Genomic DNA, 20,661 nt, shown 5'->3' on the forward strand with positions numbered 1-20,661 from the left:
TTGTCGTGCGCCCAAACAGTGGTTCACCCCCACATGTGAGGTATCGGTATACTCAGGAGAAATTGCCCAACAAATTTTAGGATCCATTTTATCTTGCTGCCCATGTAAAAATTAAAAAAATTGAAGCTAAAATAAATTTTTTGTGGAAAAAAAATACTTTTTCATAATTACGGATCAATTTGTGAAGCACCGGGGGGTTCAAAGTGCTTATTATGCATCTAGATAAGTTCCTTAGGGGGTCTAGTTTCCAAAATGGGGTCACTTGTGGGGGAGCTCCAATGTTTAGGCCCACAGGGGCTCTCTAAGCGTGGCATGGTGTCCGCTAACAATTGGAGCTAATTTTTCACTCAAAAAGTCAAATGGCGCTGCTTCCCTTCGGAGCCTTGCTGTGCGCCCAAACAGTGGTTCACCCCCACATGTGAGGTATCGGTATACTCAGGAGAAATTGCCCAACAAATTTTAGGATCCAGATTATCTTGCTGCCCATGTAAAAATTAAAAAAATTGAAGCTAAAATAATTTTTTTGTCGAAAAAAAAGTACTTTTTCATAATTACGGATCAATTTGTGAAGCACCGGGGGGTTCAAAGTCCTCACTATGCATCTAGATAAGTTCCTTAGGGGGTCTAGTTTCCAAAATGGGGTCACTTGTGGGGGAGCTCCAATGTTTAGGCCCACAGGGGCTCTCTAAGCGTGGCATGGTGTCCGCTAACAATTGGAGCTAATTTTTCACTCAAAAAGTCAAATGGCGCTGCTTCCCTTCGGAGCCTTGCTGTGCGCCCAAACAGTGGTTCACCCCCACATGTGAGGTATCGGTATACTCAGGAGAAATTGCCCAACAAATTTTAGGATCCAGATTATCTTGCTGCCCATGTAAAAATTAAAAAAATTGAAGCTAAAATAATTTTTTTGTCGAAAAAAAAGTACTTTTTCATAATTATGGATCAATTTGTGAAGCACCGGGGGGTTCAAAGTCCTCACTATGCATCTAGATAAGTTCCTTAGGGGGTCTAGTTTCCAAAATGGGGTCACTTGTGGGGGAGCTCCAATGTTTAGGCCCACAGGGGCTCTCTAAGCGTGGCATGGTGTCCGCTAACAATTGGAGCTAATTTTTCACTCAAAAAGTCAAATGGCGCTGCTTCCCTTCGGAGCCTTGCCGTGCGCCCAAACAGTGGTTCACCCCCACATGTGAGGTATCGGTATACTCAGGAGAAATTGCCCAACAAATTTTAGGATCCATTTTATCTTGCTGCCCATGTAAAAATTAAAAAAATTGAAGCTAAAATAAATTTTTTGTGGAAAAAAAAGTACTTTTTCATAATTACGGATCAATTTGTGAAGCACCGGGGGGTTCAAAGTCCGCACTATGCATCTAGATAAGTTCCTTAGGGGGTCTAGTTTCCAAAATGGGGTCACTTGTGGGGGAGCTCCAATGTTTAGGCCCACAGAGGCTCTCTAAGCGTGGCATGGTGTCCGCTGACAATTGGAACTAATTTTTCACTCAAAAAGTCAAATGGCGCTGCTTCCCTTCGGAGCCTTGCCGTGCGCCCAAACAGTGGTTCACCCCCACATGTGAGGTATCGGTATACTCAGGAGAAATTGCCCAACAAATTTTAGGATCCATTTTATCTTGCTGCCCATGCAAAAATTAAAAAAATTGAAGCTGAATTAAATTTATTGTGAAAAAAAAGTACTTTTTCATAATTACGGATCAATTTGTGAAGCACCAGGGGGTTCAAAGTGCTCTTTATGCATCTAGATAAGTTCCTTGGGGGGTCTAGTTTCCAAAATGGGGTCAATTATGGGGGAGCTCCAATGTTTAGGCCCACAGGGGCTCTCTAAGCGTGGCATGGTGTCCGCTGACAATTGGAACTAATTTTTCACTCAAAAGTCAAATGGCGCTGCTTCCCTTCGGAGCCTTGCCGTGCGCCCAAACAGTGGTTCACCCCCACATGTGAGGTATTGGTATACTCAGGAGAAATTGCCCAACAAATTTTAGGATCCATTTTATCTTGCTGCCCATGTAAAAATTAAAAAAATTGAAGCTGAAATAAATTTATTGTGAAAAAAAAGTACTTTTTCATAATTACGGATCAATTTGTGAAGCACCGGGGGGTTCAAAGTGCTCACTATGCATCTAGATAAGTTCCTTGGGGTGTCTAGTTTCCAAAATGGGGTCACTTGTGGGGGAGCTCCAATGTTTAGGCCCACAGGGGCTCTCTAAGCGTTGCATGGTGTCCGCTAACAATTGGAGCTAATTTTTCATTCAAAAGTCAAATGGCGCTCCTTCCCTTCTAAGCCTTGCCGTGTGCACAAACAGTGGTTTATCCCCACATGTGAGGTATCAGTGAACTCAGGAGAAATTGCCCAACAAATTTTAGGATCCATTTTATCCTGTTGCCCATGTAAAAATGAAAAAATTGAGGCTAAAAGAAATTTTTTGTGAAAAAAAAGTACTTTTTCATTTTTACGGATCAATTTGTGAAGCATCTGGGGGTTCAAAGTGCTCACTATGCATCTAGATAAGCTCCTTGGGGGGTCTAGTTTCCAAAATGGGGTCACTTGTGGGGGAGCTCTAATGTTTAGGCACACAGGGGCTCTCCAAACGTGACATGGTGTCCGCTAAAGATTGGAGCCAATTTTTCATTGAAAAAGTCAAATGGCGCTCCTTCCCTTCCGAGCCCTGTCGTGCACCCAGACAGTGGTTCCCCCCCACATATGAGGTATCGGCGTACTCAGGACAAATTGTACAATAATGTTTGGGGTCCAGTTTCTCTTTTTACCTTTGGGAAAATAAAAAAATTGTTGCTAAAACATAATTTTTGTGACTAAAAAGTTAAATGTTCATTTTTTCCTTCCATGTTGCTTCTGCTGCTGTGAAGTACCTGAAGGGTTAATAAACTTCTTGAATGTGGTTTTGAGCACCTTGAGGGGTGCAGTTTTTAGAATAGTGTCATTTTGGGGTATTTTCAGCCATACAGACCCCTCAAACTGACTTCAAATGTGAGGTGGTCCCTAAAAAAAATGGTTTTGTAAATTTCGTTGTAAAAATGAAAAATCGCTGGTCAAATTTTAACCCTTATAACTTCCTAGCAAAAAAAAATTTAGTTTCCAAAATTGTGCTGATGTAAAGTAAACATGTAGGAAATGTTATTTATTAACTATTTTGTGTCACATAACTCTCTGGTTTAACAGAATAAAAATTCAAAATTTGAAAATTGCGAAATTTTCAAAATTTTAGCCAAATTTCCATTTTTTTCACAAATAAACGTAAAAATTATTGACCTAAATTTACCACTAACATGAAGCCCAATATGTCACGAAAAAACAATCTCAGAACCGTTAGGATCCATTGAAGCGTTCCCGAGTTATTACCTCATAAAGGGACACTGGTCAGAATTGCAAAAAACGGCCAGGTCATTAAGGTCAAAATAGGCTGGGTCATGAAGGGGTTAATTATTTCATTAAAATAATTTATTTTTAGGGTATGTGCACACGTCAGGATTTTCTTGCAGAAATTTCCTGACAAAATCAGGACATTTCTGCCAGAAATCCGCATGCGTTTTTTGCGCGGATTTTACGCGTTTTTTGTGCGGATTTTTAGCGGATTTTTAGCGTTTTTTCCGGACACTCCAATTTAATGGGAAATCCGTAAAAAATCCGCAAAAATAATGAACATGCTACTTTTTTTTGCGGAATGCATTTTTTTTTGCGGAAAAAAATGGAAACGTGCACAAAACATGCAGAATGCATTCTAAATGATAGGATGCATATTGTTTGTGTTTTTTTAGCGATTTTATAGCGTTTTTATCCGGAAAATCCGCAAAAAAAAACGCAAAAAATCCTGACGTGTGCACATACCCTTAATGTGTGTGTATTTTTTTTAACCCATTCATACTATTGGATTAATAATTGGATAGATGTCTTATTGACACCTCTCCATTACTAAGCCAGGCTTTGTGTCACCTTACAATAGCAAGGTGACATTAACCCCTTATTACCCCATGTGCCACTTCTACAGGGAAATGGGAAAAGAGAGGCTAAGTGCCAGAATAGGCGCATCTTACGGATGCACCTTTTGTTGGGTGGCTGATTAGCAGCTAGCATACACCTAATATTCAAGTCTATAATCACCTCATGCTGCGAGCTGGACCACGTTTACATTTAGTACTATTCCTATCTTTATCTCTATGCATGTGGCCTCCGACTAGCAGAATTGTTCATGCTTAAACTTCTATGCATATTTATTTTTAAGGCAGTAGTATTTCTGAATGTTGTACCTTTATCTGTAGACTGTTTCCTATCATAATCATGTCCAGTGGGGGGTTCTTCATGTGAAACCCTAGATGTCATCTTTGTTTTAAGTGATTCTAATTGTGTGCTGTGCCGTTTTTGGTTGACAAAATAAAATGTATTGTATTTTCAAAGATTGATTTAGTGGTGGTCCTTGCTGTATAGCTTGACGCTTTTTGTCTTTTGAGTCTCATGGTTGGTCAAGCTTTGGGTTGACCCCCTTCTTTGTACTATTATGTTTGAAGGTGCCCTCCATCCCCTCTCTGCTAAAGTTTTGTGGGGTGGCTGGGGGCAGATTTTTTTTTTAGGGGGGGGGGCAATAACCATGGTCCCTCTCTAGGCTATTAATATCTGCCCTCATTCACTGGTTTTCCCTCTCTGGGGGAGAAAATTGCGCGAGAGCCCACGCCAGTTTTTTACGTGAATTAATCCTTTAACACCTACAGCTCCAAAATTTTACACACACACATGACTAACATTATTAGTGGGGGATATAAAAAAATTCTAACGGATATGCAATGGTTCACTGTATGTAAACCATGTCTCATATCCTGTCGGGTTCTTTAATGATTTTACAGAACCCGATAATTGAATTATCAAAGCAAAAGGTGGCTACTGTGAAGAACCTAGAATATAAGACATATTTTCAGCTGTTTCACACTTTTTTGTTAAGTATATAATTCCACATGTGTTAATTCATAGTTTTGATGCCTTCAGTGTGAATTTACAATTTTCATAGTCATGAAAATACAGAAAAATCTTTAAATTAGGTGTATACATATATATATATTTATTTATTTAGACTGTATATATGTTTTCACGATTATTTGAGGCCATGGATCCATTATATGTCCATTTTGCAAGCCGGCGATAAAATCTCGCATTACGGATGACATACAAATGTCACACGGATAATTGGTGAGAAAAAATTGCATCCTCGTATTGCACACAGATGACATATGGATCACTGTTCGGGAACATTTGTGTGATTCTTGGCTGTGAAAAACGGACAGTTTTTTTTTTTTTAGACGTTGTGTGAATCCAGCCTAATACTCATGATAGAAATGAATCTTCGTTAAATAATGGCTTATACAACCAGTCTAAAAACATGTAGGAAACACTGTCAAGTCACAGTGAGATAGGACTCGCTGTGCCTTCCGGTTAAATTGAGTGGTGGTCATCCATGTGCCCTGTTCTTCCATTCACTGACACTGACAGCCAAGTACAGCACTTGACTGTCTTTATCAGACCCATAGACAACAATTGGAGCGGCATGTGTGACCTGTTCTCATGATTGGACCAGACTGTTCTTGCTAGAGTTGCGCTGCCCTGGTCGGCTGTCCGATTTTCATCAGTGTTTGGTCAGTATTTCAGTTTTTACAATTAGTGTTTACTCAGGGATTTTCTTGTATGCAAAATAAAATGCAAAGCTTCTCCTACCCACCATTACACCATTAATCACGGACAGCCCATGATCGTTTCATAGTGATTTTCATGGACCCAAACACTTGTATGTGTGATTTTGATTTGTGACTCATATAAAAAATTAAACATGTCTTTGTTATTTTTGTGTTTATATTTCACATTTTTCTTCCTCCACTTCTTCCAAGAGCCATCATTTTTTTTTATTTTTCCGTCAATATAGCCGTATGAGGGTTTGCTTTGAAAGGTTGTACTTTTGAATGATACTCATTCATTTTATCATGTAATGCACTGGAAAGCCGGAAAAAAATCCAAGTTCCTTGAAAGTTCAAAAAAAGGTCAATAACACAATTGTTTTTTGGGTTTCTTATTTACACTGTTCACTATATGGTAAATCTGACCTGGTAATATGAGTCTCCAGGTCAATAAAAGTACACAGATACTAAAAATGCATTTATTTATTTTTCTACTTAAGTAGTGAAAAAAAAAACAAAAAAAATTTTCTTGTGTCGCCATTTTCCAAGACCCGTACCACTTTCAATTTTTCGGATATGGGGGTGGCAGAGAGTTTATTTTTTGCACCCTGAGCTGACGTTTTTACTGATGCCATTTTGGGTGGTTCCTATATTTTAATCACCTTTTTTATCATCATGCCGTTTATCAATCATATTATTTTTATATTTGATACAACTTTTGTGAATGCAGTGATACCAAATATGGGAATTTTTTTAATTGTTTTATTTTTAATCGGTCAAAAGAGAGGTGATTTGGACTTTTGTGTTTTTAATTTTGATAACGTCATTTTTTTACTGTATCTAATAGACCGTTTATGGGATTTGAAGCTGTCATCGTCCGATCGCCTGTGTTATGTATGGAGATAATCCCTGTCTCTCCTATGAATGCCATCTAAAGCAGGGGTGTCAAACTGCATTCCTCGAGGGCTTCAAACCATGCGTGTTTTCAAGATTTCCTTAGCATTGCACAAGGTGCTGGAATCATTCTCTGCAGGTGATTAAATTATCACCTGTGCAATACAAGGAAATCCTGAAAACATGACCTGTTTGCAGCCCTCGAGGAATGCAGTTTGACACCCCTGATCTAAAGGCTTTCTTTCATAGGAGAATTGTAATGACAGGCACAGGGGTCATCATCATCAACACTCCCCTATCAAGTCTCGAGAGTGCGGATGGGCACATGGAATGATGTGCCCCCCTGCCAACACATGTTAATTCCTTCTGTCAGAAATTGACAGCAGGATTTAACAGGTGAACAGCCACGGGCGGAGCTCTCTCCTCTCCACCTGCGGCTCTTAACGGCACATGATGGCAGATTAAATCAGCTATCATGTACGGTAATAGATGCCGCCTCGATGTGCATCAAAGTCAGAGAGCTGACATATGACATACCAGTACTTTATATGTCAGTAAGGGGTTAAAACCGTAAGTACCACACCATGTTTTTTTTTTTTAAATTTCACGACCGGATAGCTATCATTAATGTATGTACACTGTTAGGAGTAAAATACTTACTGATCACTATCTTCTGCTGTTCCAAGCACCACTTTGGCCCTATTCTGCACACGTGACGGGAGTTGTGATTGGCCAAATTACTCCATTACCTGCTCGGCGGAGCGGAAGTCACTACTCAATGTCAGTGTATGAGACTCACAGTGAGGCTCTCATATGCTTACAGTAAAGAAGCACTCCTGTCAAATTTTTCAACCTCATAATATAATCAAATGATTAAGTACTGATGGTTGCCAGCCCCACATGTTCCAGCTCTAGCGTTTTCTGTGATGTATACGCTCTAGCCCCAGCATCTCCTATGTGATGTATATGCTGCAACTCCAGCGCTTACTGTGATGTATAAGCTCCTGCCCCAGCGTCTCCTGTCATGTATATGCACCAGGTCAAGTGTCTCCTATGTGATGTATATGCTGCATCCACAGCGTCTCCTATGTGATGTACTGTATATGTTTCAGCCCCATCGTCTCCTATGTGATGTATACCGCAGTCTAGGTGTCCATTATGTGATTTATAGAGCAGACCTACCACTGAATTCTATAACTGTAATGTGAGCAGTGATCAATTTCTCATTGTGAGGAGACCTGCAGTGTAATATACATCTCTGTTCTTAAAGGGAACCTGTCACCTGAATTTGGCGGGACTGGTTTTGGGTCATATGGGCGGAGTTTTCGGGTGTTTGATTCACCCTTTGCTTACCCGCTGGCTGCATGCTGGCTGCAATATTGGATTGAAGTTCATTCTCTGTCCTCCATAGTACACGCTTGCACAAGGCAAGATTGCTTTGCGCAGGCGTGTACTATGGAGGACAGAGAATGAACTTCAATCCAATATTGCAGCCAGCATGCAGCCAGCGGGTAAGGAAAGGGTGAATCAAACACCCGAAAACTCCGCCCATATGACCCAAAACCAGTCCCGCCAAATTCAGGTGACAGAGTCCCTTTAACTTACTGCTCCAAGTCCCTTTGCAAAACTTGGACTCACAATGTTGACTGTGCTCCAGACTAGGCTTGAGCGAAACGGATCGGACAAATTCAAAAGTCGCTGACTTTTGGCAAAGTCGGGTTTCATGAAACCCGACCCGATCCTAGTGTGGGATCGGCCATGCGGTCGGCGATCTTCGCGCCAAAGTCGCGTTTCGTATGACGCGTTTGGCGCCATTTTTTCAGGCAATGAAGGAGCGTGGGCAGAGTGATGACATAGGTCTTAGGGGCGTGGATGCCTATCGCCATCTTGTCGCTTGTGCGCTGTAGCGATTTGCAATGTATAACACCAGCTTTTCTGTTCAGGGACGGAGGAGAGAGAGAGAGAGAGAAAAAAAAAAGTTAGATTTCCCATTGACTTTGCATTGGGTTTCGTGTTTCGGTCGATCCCCGACTTTTCGCCATAATCGGCCGATTTCACTTGACTCGACTTTTGTGATAGTCGGGTTTCGCGAAACCCGACTCGACCCTAAAAAAGTAAAAGTCGCTCAACCCTACTCCAGACTGATGCAAATCTGGAAAAGTTGTGAGAAGCAACATGATCACCTAGCATCACATGCCAGACCAAACAGAAGCAGCTCCAGCCACCACATTAGGGGTGAGTTAAATAATTGTTTGATCCAATATACTAGTGTAATTTTTAGGTAATTTTTAGCTTTATAATTTTGTGCGGTGACTGAATGATTGCAGAAATATTCAAATGGCCCTCATCAGATAAAAGGTTCCCCACCCCGGTGTACAACGCTTACAAGAAAAGTGTATAAAAAAAGTATAAAAATATTTACAAAAATAAGCAAAACAATTATAAAATAAAAAGTATAAATTCTGTGTATAGGAAATACAGCAATCCTAGGGTAAATAGGTATTCAGATAGGGTCTCATCCCAAAAGCATCCATGTTGAGTAGAATCTAAAGAGGTGAAATCTAACTCTAGGTAAAGTAGAAACAAAGTCTGTTTGGCCGAAACATCACATGATTTATATACTATATACTAGACAACATAATTAAAAACTTTCTACTTTATCCACTTAAGAGTGATTTTCTGCATACAAAGGAGAAAGAAAAGAAAATACTTACAGGTTTTTCTTTTCTTTTCAATTATCTTTTTATTAAATGATTTAGAATATTACAAACAATTCTATGTAACAGTCATAAAGGATTACTGACATGCAGAGAATTATTACGTTAACAAATCTTTAAGAACGTCATACAAAAACTGAATTGCTGTACTTTAGAAGCTAATGTCTGCATCCGATTTTACATATAAACTTTAACTAGTAAGTGGTAAGATAAAGATGTAGGCTAAAGAAGGGAGGGAGAGAGATAAGAGGTTAGGAATAGAGGAAGTTAGGGGGGGAGGGGTAGGTTAAAGGACAAGGAGGGGTGGAGAGATGGGAACAGAAGGGTGAGCACCGAGGATGTGACTCATTTTGCCAATACTGAGTTTAAGAAGGTTGATTGAGATCTGAATTGAGTCCATGGTGACCAGACATTAAGAAACATAGTGTAGGTATTGTTGACTCTTGCCACTAATTCCTCCACGTAGTATAACTGATCTATTTTAAGGTAAAGTTGTTGGGTGGTGGGTGTAATAGTTGAGTTCCATTTGGAAGGGATCAGCGCTTTCCCGGCCGCTAGAATGTATTGAGCTAGTTTAGTAGCTTTACTGTCTTGAGGCCAAATCGGGAGATTTAGAAAGGTTTTTCCACCAACATAGAAGAGGATTCTTTACTGTTAGGGCAGTGAGAATCTGGAATTGCTTGCCTGAGGAGGTGGTGATGGCGAACTCAGTCGAGGGGTTCAAGAGAGGCCTGGATGTCTTCCTGGAGCAGAACAATATTGTATCATACAATTATTAGGTTCTGTAGAAGGACGTAGATCTGGGGATTTATTATGATGGAATATAGGCTGAACTGGATGGACAAATGTCTTTTTTCGGCCTTACTAACTATGTTACTATGTTACTATGTTACTATGTTTATGAATCAAAGAGATCCTGGCTTCTAGAAATTGGCAGGGGACATTTCCACCTTTTTGAAGAGAATTGCACATGTTAAGGAGATGGGGAAGTAATACTTCAGAGTTAGACTTATAGTAATACGTTGAAAAACCGTCTGGTCCTGGTGCTTTCCCTTTTGGGCAATTTGACAGGGCGGACCGGAGCTCCGCGAGCGTGAATGGTTTGGACAATAGGCGTTGTTGGGCATCACTTAGGGATGGTAGGTTTAAATCTCCCAGGAAGGTTTGAATATCTTGTCTCCTTTTGCATACCTCACTCTCTTCTTCTCCTGGACGCAATTGATATAGAGATTTGTAATAATGTAAAAATTATTTTTCTATCTGAGAGTAGTTTTCAGTTCTAGTACCTTCCCTAGTTTTAATAGCATGTATGAAAGTACGGGCCTGCCTTTTCTTTAATAATGACATCGTTAATTTTGAGGCTTTGTCGCCGTGGACAAATATACGGTTTTTCCAAGACGTGTAAAATTTGGTTGACTGTTCTCTGAGTAGATCTTTTAATTTTTGTCTTTCAGTCGTGAGTTCAATAAGTGTTTGTAGGAGTAGTGTTGACTTATGTTGTTTTTCTAGGCTGATTATTTTCTTATGAAGGAATTCAATTTCTTTATTTTTTGTTTTATTAAGGTAGGAAGCTATTGAAATGAGTTCACCTCGTAACACTGATTTATGGGCTTCCCATAGTATTAAAGGTGAGGTTTCCGTATTATCGTTCAGGTCAAAATATGTTCGAATGGCCTTGTTGATGCGAGCTTTGGAGGTGGGGTTGTCCAACAGTGTATCGTTCAGTTGCCACGATCTACATGGGGCGAATTGTTTAGAGAGGATTAATTCAATTGATACATATGAGTGGTCTGAGAATATTGAGGGAATTATGTCTACTTGTTGGACATTTGATAGTAATGATCTAGACTCTACTGAAACTGCCCCCACTAAAGTCTCAAATGACCTACTAACAGCTAAATCTAATGGTCACTACTCCATGCTAATTCTCTTGGATCTCTCTGCAGCATTCGATACTGTGGATCATCAGCTCCTCCTCACTATGCTCCGCTCCATCGGCCTCAAGGACACCGTTCTCTCCTGGTTCTCCTCCTATCTCTCTGACCGATCCTTCACTGTATGTTTTGCTGGTTCCTCCTCCTCTCACCTTCCCCTTAATGTTGGGGTTCCTCAAGGATCAGTCCTAGGCCCCCTCCTCTTCTCGTTGTATACTGCCCCTATTGGACAAACAATCAGTAGATTTGGTTTCCAGTACCATCTCTATGCTGACGACACCCAATTATACACTTCTTCTCCTGATCTCACGCCTGCCTTATTAGAAAACACCAGTGATTGTCTTACCGCTGTCTCTAACATCATGTCCTCCCTCTATCTGAAACTAAACCTGTCAAAAGCTGAACTCGTCGTGTTCTCTCCCTCTAGTAACCTACCTTTGCCTGACATTGCCATCTCCGTGTGCGGTTCCACCATTACTCCAAAGCAATATGCCCGCTGCCTTGGGGTCATCCTTGATTCTGACCTTTCATTCAGCCCCCACATCCGATCACTGGCTCGCTCTTCTTACCTGCATCTCAAAAACATTTCTAGAATTCGCCCTTTTCTTACTTTCGACTCTGCAAAAACTCTTACTGTTTCACTTATTTATTCTCGTCTGGACTATTGTAACTGTCTACTAATCGGCCTCCCTCTTACCAAACTTTCCCCGCTCCAATCTGTCCTGAATGCTGCTGCCAGGATCCTATTCCTCACCAACCGTTACACCGATGCCTCTACCTTGTGCAAGTCATTACACTGGCTACCCATCCACTCCAGAATCCAGTACAAAACTACTACCCTCATCCACAAAGCACTCCATGGCTCAGCACCACCCTACATCTCCTCTCTGGTATCAGTCTACCACCCTACCCGTGCCCTCCGCTCCACTAATGACCTGAGGTTAACATCCTCAATAATCAGAACCTCCCACTCCCGTCTCCAAGACTTTACACGTGCTGCGCCGATTCTTTGGAATGCACTACCTAGGTTAATATGATTAATCCCCAATCCCCACAGTTTTAAGCGTACCCTAAAAACTCATTTGTTAAGACTGGCCTACCGCCTCAATGCATTAACCTAACGATCCCTGTGTGGCCTATGTAAAAAAAAACAAAAAAACAAAACAAAAACAGGTTCCTCGCATTATGTTCTCATTCACTTTATGCAGTTAATAGCCCTCTGTGTCTGTACTGCTACATATTTAAGCTGTTAACATGAACACCTGAGCCTTACACTATGGCTGGTCCGAATAACTATAGCAATTGTTACCATCCACCTCTCGTGTCTCCCCTTTTCCCCATAGTTTGTAAGCTTGCGAGCAGGGCCCTTATTCCTCTTGGTATCTGTTTTGAACTGTATTTCTGTTATGTTGTAATGTCTATTGTCTGTACAAGTCCCCTCTATAATTTGTAAAGTGCTGCGGAATATGTTGGCGCTATATAAATAAAAAATTATTATTATTATTATCTAGGGGCGAGGAAGTAGTCAATTCGGTGATATGAATTGTGTGGGTGTGAGAAGAATGTGTAATCCCGTTTGGACGGGTTAAAATAGCGCCAGAGATCTATGAGGTTAAGAGAGTGTAGGGCGGACTTTATTCTTGTCAAATCTCTCATGGAGATAGCACTTGTCCCTTTGGTCGTATCTATTGAGGGTTCGAGAGCCAAATTAAAATCTCCTCCCATGATAAGTGTACCCTCCATGAATTCTCTTATTTTCTTAAATATAGATCGAAGCCATTTTAGATGTTTTTTATTTGGCGCATAAATGTTACATATGGTTACCGCTTCACCCGCCAGAATACCCTTAATTAGGATATATCGGCCATTCTCGTCTATCAATTGGTCATGCAGGAGGAATGGAATATCCTTAGCTATTGCTATAGACACTCCCCTCGATTTTACTTGGGGTGACGTAGCATGGTACCATCTGTTATAGTGAGCCATTTCAAAGGAGGGTAGTTTATCCTTAGTGAAGTGGGTCTCTTGAAGGAGTAGTAGGTCATATTTGTTTTTTTTAAATCTTGAAAGGGTTTGGCCTCTGGGGATCGGGGAATTGAACCCATTTGTGTTGTAGGTGAGTAATTTAAATACCTTTTGTGTATTAGTCATCTGGAGGTTTGGTCCATTTGCGACAGTCCCGCCAAGGTGCCTGAAAGAGGAGAGAGGAGGGAGAGGAAGCAAGGGCGGAAGGGGAAAGAGGAGGGGGTATAGAAATGTTGTAACAATGAATTAACATGTAGAAAAAAATCCATAACATTCTTTTAACTGAGTACATTTTGTAGTGAATCATATACCTGGGAGAGGTCAGGTATTACCTGCAGTGGGGGAGGCAAGTTCACTCTCATTAGTTATTACACTACTCTTGTCAAATAAGGGAAAAAAAAGGAAAACAGTTAAACATCATAGAAAAATCACACAAGTGGACATCCAACAAAATAGATGCTAGAGAAATTTCTAGTATTTACTTAAGCTTTCCTGGAAGTGTTAGACACGTCGACCAGGGGGAATATGGGCGGTTAGACCCCTGTAGAAATTCTCACTTAACGGCCAGTGCTTTCTTCATGAGTCTGGGTCTTTAGTAGGGGTCAATCTTGAGCCTTTACGTCTTGACTTTTGTGACCTTGGAGTGGAGACCTGTTGCCATGGGGGAGGGGGAGGGAGAGGTTGTATAGAAGAAGCTGCGTGGAAAGTCTCAATATCTGGAAACTGGTCTAGGGATATGTTTAGGTCTTTGCATAGTGACCGTATCTCGGCCGAGGACCTAGCCTGGAACCTTTTCCCTTCTGTGATGACTTGTATTCCAAATGGAAAGAGCCATCGGTATTGAAGTTTTTTTCTGAAGGAGAGCTTCAGTGAGTGGTTTGAGGAGTTGACGTTTCCTCAGAGTGATTGTTGATAGGTCTTGAAATAATTTCAGGTGCGAGCCTTCGAAGTTGATCTCCTGCGCTTCTCTTGCACGTTTTAATATCAAGTCCTTAGTGCGGAAATCAAGGAATCTACACAATACGTCACGAGGCGGGTCTCCCTGTTTGGGTTTAGGGCGTAATGCCCTATGTATTCTAACAATTTCGATGTCTTGAGGGTCTTGGTCTAGGAGGAGGGAGCGGAAAGTTTCAGTAGCAGCCTTGTTTAAAGCTTCAAAAGCTACCGACTCGGGCAGTCCTTTTATTCTAATGTTGTTCCTGCGTTCCCTATTTTCATGGTATTCAAGGGTGGAATGCATGATATGCATTTGTTCTTCTTGGGCTTTAATGCAGGCTAGAATAGCGTTAGAGTGTTCGGTATAGTTGGTCTGTGTATTTTCCAAAGTCTCTAATCTATGCCCTTGCTGGGTTATTTCCTGTTTAATGTCCGATAGTTCTTTACCTATGGGGCCTAAGGCCTTCGATAGAATGCGTTTGATAAAGGAACGTGTCACCGCTTGGTCCTTGCCGCTAGAACCAATGTCCGAGTCACTCTCCATTTCTGTGTCTGTTTCTCCCTCTTGAGCCGAATTTGGTGGGTAGTTTGTTTTGGCAGCACCTGGGGTAATGAGGCGCTTCTTCAAGTATTTGTCCAGGTCTGATTGGGTGTTTAAAACACTTGCTTTGATCTGTTTAGGTGTTTTTGTGCTGGATTTCACCATTGTGTGATATGCTGACAAGAGTAAAATAAGCTGCTGTTTCCTCCTCCGACTTGCAGGGGTGGGTTTCTAAACAAGCATTTTGTTAACTATAAGACACCAAAGGGGTCCGTTTAGATTTGAAAATAGCTAAGTGGGGGTTTGGAGAGTATTGGGAGTGTTTTAGGTCTATGAGTTGAAATTTAAACTGGGCAGGCAGTATAGGACCACTGATGCACTGGGGATAGACACAATTCTCCCAAGGTTAGTACTTATAAATTTCTGAGTGTTCGTTGTAAAGGGTAGGATGAGATCTCTTCACTGTGAGAGTCTTGTGAGGGCACTATGAGGCTCAGGTCATAGGTCGACGCTTCGTCCCTGCTTGTGGCAAAGTCTACTTTAATCCCCTGCCTACTTATACTGCTGGTTATGGGGTGCAATACTTGTAGGGGCTGGAAGCAGCAGATGGGAGCTGTTGTCCCGGTGGTATCAGCCTCTATCAAAATGCTGTAGGCTTGTTGCCACTGATTCTGGAGGGGAGCCGTGCTCTTAGGGGTTAGTAGGGCTCTTCTAATTCCAGACCCACGGGGATAAGTGTAATGGTCCCCAGATCTTCTTATGTGGAAGCCACCACTGCCTCTATTTCCTCAGCGGTAGAATGGCACAATGAGGTTTAGTGAGGCTTAGGTGCTTCTATGGGGTCTCGGTTACTCCTGCAGGGGAAGTGTGGGGACGTCTGATGAGTCTGAGCGGCGGTGTGGGAGAGAGGAGTTGGAGCGTGGAGGGGCCGGGATCAGCAGCTACAGGCGCGTCGCTGCAGCTGCTCTATAGCAGGATGTCAGTTCTCCGAGTGCTGGTCCCGGGACCTCTTACCTCCGAAGTGGGGGAGATCCGAAGCGGTGTATCTCCTCAGTCCTCCCTCTGCGACTCCAGGTGCCGCTCCAGTGATCTCGTCTTCCGGCGGGTCTCCGGGTACTACCGCCTTCTCTGCCGCCGATCGTCTCATCTGAGTGTCGCGTGGGAGGAGGAGAAGGCGCCGCTGCACCACTCGTCGCTCCTGAGACCCGGCGCCAGTGGGGGCAAGACCCGGCTCAAGGGCGTCTCGGGTCACGTCTCTCGGCCCTCTCAGATGTCCTCTTCAGCCCCTTCACCGCACTAGGCGCGGGCGGGGGGGGCTCTTTTCTTATCGCCGGCCGGGTCGCTGTGGGGGAGGAGCGGGTGCTCACTGCAACGCTCCGGCTCCTTGGTCCAGCGTCGGCGGGGATGGTGAAAGCTGTGGGAGTCCCGCAGGCTGGGTCAATTAGCTGCCGGTGTCCTGGGTGAAGGCAGTCAGATGATGCACCCAGGTATAAGGGCGGCTGAGGCTTGGGGCCTGCGCCTAGGCCCAGACCATGCGGCCTGACCTGGTGGAGATGAATAGGGAGGCCGAACAAAGCAATCTTGGTCTCGTAGGGGGTCTGATGCCACGTAGGGATGATTTCTGTTGGCAGCTGGGCAAAAAAAAGGTGATCCTGGGCTGATGTTGGCCGATTTTGAAGGATGAAGACCTGGAGCTCACAGGCCACACATCCTACACCATTGCTGTCCAGGCCATGCCCCTACTTACAGGTTTTTAATCTAACAATTCTCTTCTGTCTTTCTGGGGGCAGGAGAATGATGAAACACACTAAGATTAGACTCGGATGACCCTCAGCATGTGAACCCCTTTCCAATTCTCCCAAAAATTTATTTTTATATGCCCAGTCCTTGGCTTGAGTTTCCAGGATGACTTGTCATTTTTTAAAGACATTTTCGGTCTATGACTGGACAGTGAATTGCAAGTACAATGAAAATTAAATGGTTAATATTCTTGTATTACCCCTTAGTATAAACTCTATACTAAGGAGTAATACTAAGGGGTAATACAAGAATATTAACCATTTAATTTTCATTGTACTTGCAATTCACTGTCCAGTCATAGACCTAAAATGTCTATACTATAGAGGATGGTGATATCCTGTTTGGACAACATAAGTACATCTGCCCATCTTTTGACGCTTGTACCAGCTAGGCCTAGGTGTCAAGAATAGAGATGAGCGGATTGATCCAATGAGGATCAAGTTTGAATAGAATTTCCTGAAATTCATAGTTTCATGCAAATGCGATCATTTTGAAAATTGATTCGTGGTTCAGTAAAATAAAAAAATATAACTTGCCCTACACCATTTCACATTCTGCAGTAGCATCAGAGAGTGGGATAACTTCATTTTACATTGCCTCATGGCCTTCCCATAATGCCCTGCAGTTATGACATCAAGCATATTATCATACATTGTACAGTGGTAGTCAGTACCTGGGACATTGCAGATCAGTGGTTCCTAGTGGAGCACAGTTGCACGGCAGAGTCGTTTTCCATCCCTAGTGTCACTGGGCAAGTCTCTATGTCCGGTACAGTTTCAGCTCTTATGATCAGCAGAGTACTCTCTTTATCCTGTAAAGTTTCAGCTCTTATGATCAGTGTCCTCCTCTGGCTCTCTCCTGTAGAGTGTAAGCTCTTATGGTCAGCAGGGTCCCCTCTCTCCTGTAGAGTGTAAGCTCTTATGGTCAGCAGGGTCCTCTCTCTCTCCTGTAGAGTGTAAGCTCTTATGATCAGCAGGGTCCCCTCTCTCTCCTGTAGAGTGTAAGCTCTTATGATCAGCAGGGTCCCCTCTCTCTCCTGTAGAGTGTAAGCTCTTATGGTCAGCAGGGTCCTCTCTCTCCTGTAGAGTGTAAGCTCTTATGATCAGCAGGGTCCCCTCTCTCTCCTGTAGAGTGTAAGCTCATATGATCAGTGGGGTCCTCTCTCTCTCCTGTAGAGCGTAAGCTCTTATGGTCAGCAGGGTCCTCTCTCTCCTGTAGAGTGTAAGCTCTTATGGTCAGCAGGGTCCTCTCTCTCCTGTAGAGTGTAAGCTCTTATGATCAACAGAGTCCTCTCTCTCCTGTAGAGCGTAAGCTCTTATGATTAGTGGGGTCTTCTCTCTCTCATGCAGAGTGTAAGCTCTTATGGTCAGCAGGCTCCTCTCTCTCCTGTAGAATGTAAGCTCTTATGATTAGCAGGGTCCTCTCTCCTGTAGAATGTAAGCTCTAATGATCAGTGGGGTCCTCTCTCCTGTAGAGCGTAAGCACCTATGATTAGTGGGGTCTTCTCTCTCTCGTGTAGAGTGTAAGCTCTTATGGTAAGTGGGACCCTCTCTCCTGTAGAGTGTAAGCTCTTATGGTCAGCAGGGTCCTCTCTTTTCTGTAGAGTGTAAGCTCTTATGGTCAGCAGGGTCCTCTCTTTTCTGTAGAGTGTAAGCTCTTATGGTCAGTGCTGTTCTCTCTCTTCCGTAGATTGTAAGATCTTATGGTCAGTTTACCGTAGTTCTTTTACTCTCTCATCTCCGTTTTGTATTTTGCTAGCAATTATAAGCTTTTCATATTGAAATTCGTGTGAATTTATTCTCCACAATTCACATTTTTTTTAGAAAATTCTGCAAAGTCAGTGAATTAGAATTTTAAAAGATCCGCTCATCTTTAGTCAAGAATGACATTCAGCTAAGTTCCTGCCGGATCCACATGGATCAGCTTGCAAGTTCAATGTTTTTATCGTCTTTGTACAAAATTAGCCATATGGATGTCAGACTTGAACCTTAAAATTACATTTTCCACTCTGGACCCCAAGGAAAGAAAATAGAATTATTCCTAGATTTTACTTTACAAGGATCCCACTCTACCACTTGTGGTCTGCACTAGTCTTATTTAGTAGGTATATAAAATATTTCCACTCCTCTGTCAAAAATCTTTGGTTTAACCCTCAAGATATCTCTTTATTACCCCTAAGCATCTTTTATGGAAGACTTATACTATTTTTATCCCACTTATTGACAGTGTGTTGGGAAAAAAGACTAGTTTGAGTTATTACAGCTCAGTAGTCACACCCTGGACCTGTAAAGTATAGACATGACCAGTCAGACTACTCTCAAAGCAACATTTACAAGATTATTTATTGGAATATGATTGTTCTGTATACAAGTACAAAAGTCAAGTTTTATATCAGACAATAAAATGTCTAACACTATTAGTTGCAGCAACATTGGAGTGTACTTGTTTGTGTCTCAATCATACTCATAAAAGCTGAACAGCTGCTCGAACCATAGAATTTCTGTTAGTTTTTCATTTACCATGTTTATCTTCATAAGGAGAAAGAACATCAGCATGAGGTGGGGTGTCATGTCCGTCCCACCATTATGGCGGTCCATCTGCTCTGTGCATTCGGAGAATACAGGTGCAGTGTATTTTGCTTATACTCCAATCCCAAATAAATTGAGAGGTTTTCTATGTACTTTACTTAGATCATTTTTGTTAGGGTACCAGACAAAATAGGAAGTTGACAAATCTCCATGGCGCTGTAACCTCCCAAAAAGCAGCACTTCCGGAAGGATTTTCACTTGGGAATGAGGGCTTGGCTTCCAACAGGGGCATTGTTAGTAAACATTTTCAGTCTTGCAGTTTGCCTCAGAGGGCCAGCTGTAAGATTTCCCAAGCATGACAAAAATTTTAAATACTGTTACGTCCATAAATATTTGGACAGTTACACAGGTTTTGGCATTCTAGCTGTTTACCAAAATATAGTCAAGATACAGCTATATAATCATTATGAGCTTAAAGCGCTGATCAGCTGTTATTGTTGATGGTGGCGACACCGGCCAAAAGTACTCACTTGCCGAGCTGCTACTTGTAGTAGCCACCATAGGGTCCTATCTATCCACCTATTGATTTGAACACTGATAACAGCTGACTGGCGGGGTGTTGTGAATTCTGTTGTCAAGCTCCCTCCTGTGGTCATGAATGGTACTTCGGCTGGTTCTGTCCATGGGCTTTCTCTGTTGGTTGTGAGTGGGGCTGCGGCTTCTGAGTTTCCTTCTACAGGTGACGAGGTTAATTCGTTAGCTGGCTGCTCTATTTAACTCCACTTAGATCATTGCTCCATGCCACCAGTCAATGTTCCAGTATTGGTCTAGTTCACTCCTGGATCGTTCTTGTGACCTGTCTTCCCAGCAGAAGCTAAGTTCCTGCTTGTTTTTCTTTGTTTGCTATTTTTCTGTCCAGCTTGCTATTTTGATTTTTGTCTTGCTTGCTGGAAGCTCTGGGACGCAGAGGGAGTGCCTCCGCACCGTGAATCGGTGCGGAGGGTCTTTTGCGCCCTCTGCGTGGTCTTTTTGTAGTTTTTGTGCTGACCGCAAAGTTACCTTTCCTATCCTCAGTCTGTTCAGTAAGTCGGGCCTCACTTTGCTAAATCTATTTCATCTCTGTGTTTGTATTTTCATCTTTACTCACAGTCATTATATGTGGGGGGCTGCCTTTTCCTTTGGGGAATTTCTCTGAGGCAAGGTAGGCTTTATTTTTCTATCTTCAGGGCTAGCTAGTTCTTTAGGCTGTGTCGAGTTGCATAGGGAGCGTTAGGAGCAATCCACGGCTATTTCTAGTGTATGTGATAGGATTAGGGATTGCGGTCAGCAGAGTTCCCACATCTCAGAGCTCGTCCTATATTATTTGTAACTATCAGGTCATTCCGTGTGCTCTTAACCACCAGGTCCATTATTGTCCTTACCACCAGGTCATAACAGCAGGGGTGCTGGGTGTGAGACCTCGGCGGATCAGACATGAGGATAGGTTATCAATGTAAAAGTAGTGGAAAACCTCTTTAATTCGTAGCTGCCTCTTTTTAAAGAGAGACTAAGTAGTTTGATAATTATCTCAAAAGCCCCTTAATGGGCTGCATGGGCTA

The 20,661-nt window shown here is 42.4% G+C and overlaps 1 protein-coding gene across 2 annotated transcripts in view; it reads left to right on the forward strand.

Annotated features, from left to right (window-relative positions):
- CHMP4C (charged multivesicular body protein 4C) overlaps positions 1-20,661 on the forward strand; it is a 53,979-nt gene that overhangs the window by 24,506 nt on the left and 8,812 nt on the right. The gene's annotated exons all lie outside the window — the stretch shown is intronic.

Source organism: Ranitomeya imitator, chromosome 6 (genome assembly GCF_032444005.1).
Source record: "Ranitomeya imitator isolate aRanImi1 chromosome 6, aRanImi1.pri, whole genome shotgun sequence".
Classification (NCBI taxonomy): domain Eukaryota; kingdom Metazoa; phylum Chordata; class Amphibia; order Anura; family Dendrobatidae; genus Ranitomeya; species Ranitomeya imitator.